Raw genomic sequence first — 4,189 nt, forward strand, 5'->3', positions numbered from 1 at the left:
TATTGTTGTTGCTTATTTTTGTATATTTCCTTTCGAACCTTTATACAATGACATGATAGGTATTGAAAAAAATACGTAACAATTTTACTTTCAACAGAATTAGTACGAGTCACCTTGATGACTATTTAATACAGTGCATTGCTCATATGGAATCGGTAAGTATTTAAGAAAAGTATGCAGTTAGGATGAGATAAAAATAAAATTATTAGAAATAAATCTTCTATGGGCACAACTTCCGGCCTTTACTGTCCCACTGCTGGGAAAGTCTGTTCCTGAAATTATAGAAACTAAGGCGTGAGTTCACCAAACTGGCCAAGAGTCTAGCAATTACTTATCCAAATACTTTTTCTTCAACACTTTATCTAATAAACATATCAAATAAAAAAACACAATGGCCGTGTCATTTAACGATCTAACATAAAATAAATCCTATTATACTTATCATAGCCGTGACTAATATAAAACTGGTCTTTGAACGAGTAACACAGAAGCTAGGGAAGCCCATTTTAGTCATACACTGTCTATGAATATAATATTGTGAAATATTATCTGTGGATTCAGTGGTGACGTCATTATACTAAGAAACAAGATTTGAATGTGCTTTTTTTAGAATGACGTAGAGTCGGATCGATTCGATCTTGGTACTGGCATAGGTACCTACTTAATTTTAGCTGAAGTCGATTGGTAGCTACTGTTGGTTGTGTATCAAGTCATGAACACAGTGATTATATTATTATGAAAATTAAACAGCACCTCTTAGAAAAGTTCAAAGGCTGAGAACTCAGGAACACGTTAAGTTCAAAATACAACATAAGTATGCCTTAATTTGAAACTGGATATGATAAACAATAGACCAGAGCTTCATCATAAATTGTCAAACAGTAGATTTTTACATAATTAGGTCAAATAACATTCTTATTTCTACAAGTTCCTTTATTCTACTGAAAACTGATAGAAACGTATTCCAAACGCTCGTAGAAGAAAACAATTCTTAAATAGCCACGACGTCCTATTCAGCTTGAATGAGAACATAAATCGCCACAAATGCTCGCAGATCTCCGCGCAAAAATTCCAAACAGTGTCTGATGTTAGTGCGTAAATTCCTTACAGCTTACATGGACTGGTTGGAACAGGTTTGCGCGTAACGCGGTGGCGAGCAGACGGCTCGGCACCGGTTACTCATAGCCTGGCTAAATGACGCAGTAATCATATAATACGATAGCATCTGTGATTGATTGCCGATCAATTGGAGTGTTATGAGCTGGTAAAAGAATTGGCGCGGCGGTACTAAAAGAGTTTGTCGGTTAAGGCAAGAAAAGAGAGCTTATTATTTTGTGCCATTTAATTTAATAAATTATATAGGTTTTGTACTTTTTTGTTAATTTTAATATAATCTAGATAGATTTAATTTAAGTAATTTATACATGTATACATTTAGGCATGTTTTTCTTCGGTTCTGTTGTAACGTTAAGGCTGAACTAGTCGCTAAGTAATGCAATCAATTAAATTTGTATAGTTCAACATATCAAAAAATATTTAGGAGTACGAGAAAAGTTTAGAAACTATTTTTATAGTAGTTGTATTTTTGTAACTGTCATGTTTTTCCATATCCCCAAACACGCTGTCAACATTTTTTTTATATTCCTCTAAATTCAAGTTATTATGTATGTCAGTATAGGTACCTACAATAGAACGTAATAAAGGGGTTATCAGCAAACAGTTTGTTTTCATGTCTTCGTATTTGTACAATGATCAACATCAATGTCTGTATCGAATATTCGAGGCGTATGACGCGTAGATAAGCATCTATACCTAACGATTTATGTACACTTTGTAGATTATTTCTTTACAACGTGTCTGGCTTTGATAAAATGTTTTTAAGTGGAGCTTTAAAATCAGTCAATAGTGACATGATTTTTTATAAAGAGTAGGTTATTGTTTTATATACTGTAGAATACAAACACGACTATTTGAAATATTTATTTTGGTCTTATAAATTGCTTCATCAGATTGTCTTCACTACATTTACTTGATATATATTTTTTAAGTATTATTTGTAACACGCCAAAGCAAGACATTCCACCCTTAAAAAGTTCAAAGTAACAAATTTGTTAAAGTTGCCAGTTGTTGTAAGTTCAGTGTCACCCTTTTTCAATATTTGGCAAAGTACCCAAACCAAAAAATTACAAACACATAATTGAATTTCATAACTTAACCGGATTACTTGAACTCTAAACAGAATTGAGCAACACCCAAGATCCGTCTAACATCATCGTGAGTCAACCTCTCGTTTCGCGAGTCATATCGGCCATCACAGATCGTATCTCGGGTCGCCCAACGGAAGCCGAGAAAGCTGAATTTTTATACCTCCAGTCAGTTAAGTTCCCACGGCACAGTTTCTGATGTTATAACCTCGATTAATACGGTAATGTGGTTTTTATTATGAATCTCTTACATACTACTGGAAATTTGCAGCCATTTTCTTGATGTATTGTGGTTAGTAGTAGCATTTAAATATAATAATAATATCCTCCTGGCTGATATTCGGCTACGGCGGCCAGTTTAAACGAACTAACTTTGCAGAGCTTTGTTTAAAGTGCCCATGTGTGGGCACAATACACAGGTACTTTAGATCTTTATTCCTTCACTCTTATGACTAGTGGGATAGATTACCGACGCAACCAGTGAGAGATTAGGCTCAGGACCGACGGTATTACGTATTCTCCAAGGCATGGAGGTCTACAACCTCGACTTACTCGGCAATTTACCGAACATTTTTTGACAGAAAATGTCATAGACACCTTTTTGGCCCGACTCAGGAATCGACCCTCTGCACGGCAGTCGTGTTTTAACCAATTTTATTCATTAGAAAACCACGCGAGCAAAGTTGACATAAACAGTAAAAACATTTTGAAATGATCCTATTTCATTCAATAATTTCACCAGGAATTTCATGTGTATGGCACAATTAGTAGTATTATAATATTACAATGCATGTTCGGTAGTGTTAGCCGGCGTGTCGTGGTGTAGGTCCCAGTTGTTGTCACGATCCCAAGTATAGGACTAGTCAGGACTACCTGTGGAAGAAAATAAAATTTAAACTAATGTATTCTGCTCGCGACTTCTGCCGCCTAAAAAGATTTTCCGGGTCAAAAGTATCCTATGGAATCACGATGTACATAAAAATTACGCCTTTCACCCGTAGCGGCTGGCAGAGACTAAAGAACGATCCCCACAAACTACCCTTGCTTCATTCACATACCTACATCTTCTTATATACGAAAGTTCCTGTGGTCCTGTAGCAGAAACTGTGCCGCTGTGGCGGAACCCTTTTCTTTACATGACCAATATGATATGTGTTGTCTGTACGGGGCGTTACTCCAGCCAACAATTTGTTAAATCAGTAGCTCGATTCTCTACTACTATCGACTGAGTACCAAAGTAACAAACTTTCGCATTTGTAATTTTGACAGGAGTATTTACGTTGTTAGTGGTTTGGAGCATAACACTAGATTTTTTATTTTTAAGGAGAATATTTAGAGCAGCGTATAATGTTCTATTTAAAGGTTAAACGTATCCACATTAGTCCAGCCATCGATCGAACCCCCAAGTCGTTCGATGTAACAAAACAAACATTAGGTAGTATCGTAGTATCGCGCTAATTCCGCTCACGGCTCGGTGTGCACAATGCGCGGAAGGCGGCTTCACTGACGCGAGAGCGCACAACCGAGAAATTATTCCGTTTGTTTTCTACAAGCATTTGTATTGAATTGTTTTGTTAGAATAATACACTAGCCAAAAAGTTCTATAGAAAATTCTATCAAATGAAGTAAGTCGTAGATCTGCTTTACTTACCTTAAGCAGTTTGCCTCAAAGTAATGCACGATAAATAAATTATCCAGTTAAGATGTACATCATTATTTACTGTATTAATTTTTACGTAAAAAAGGACGGAAATCATATTTCTACATTAAATGCATCTAAGTATAGATCAAGCAGAGACAAACTCAGCCCACCCCTAAGAAAAAAAAGCGTAATTTTGTGTATGTTATTAATGTAAAGATCTATAGATACTTAGATGCATTTAATGTAGAAATATGATTTTTGTCCTTTTTTACGTCAAAACGACTGAAACGTCTAGGCATAGATACATTATTTACAAAAATTCACAAAATTGGGCAAGATTTAT

This window comes from Anticarsia gemmatalis, chromosome 16 (assembly GCF_050436995.1).
Source record: "Anticarsia gemmatalis isolate Benzon Research Colony breed Stoneville strain chromosome 16, ilAntGemm2 primary, whole genome shotgun sequence".
NCBI classification, from domain to species: domain Eukaryota; kingdom Metazoa; phylum Arthropoda; class Insecta; order Lepidoptera; family Erebidae; genus Anticarsia; species Anticarsia gemmatalis.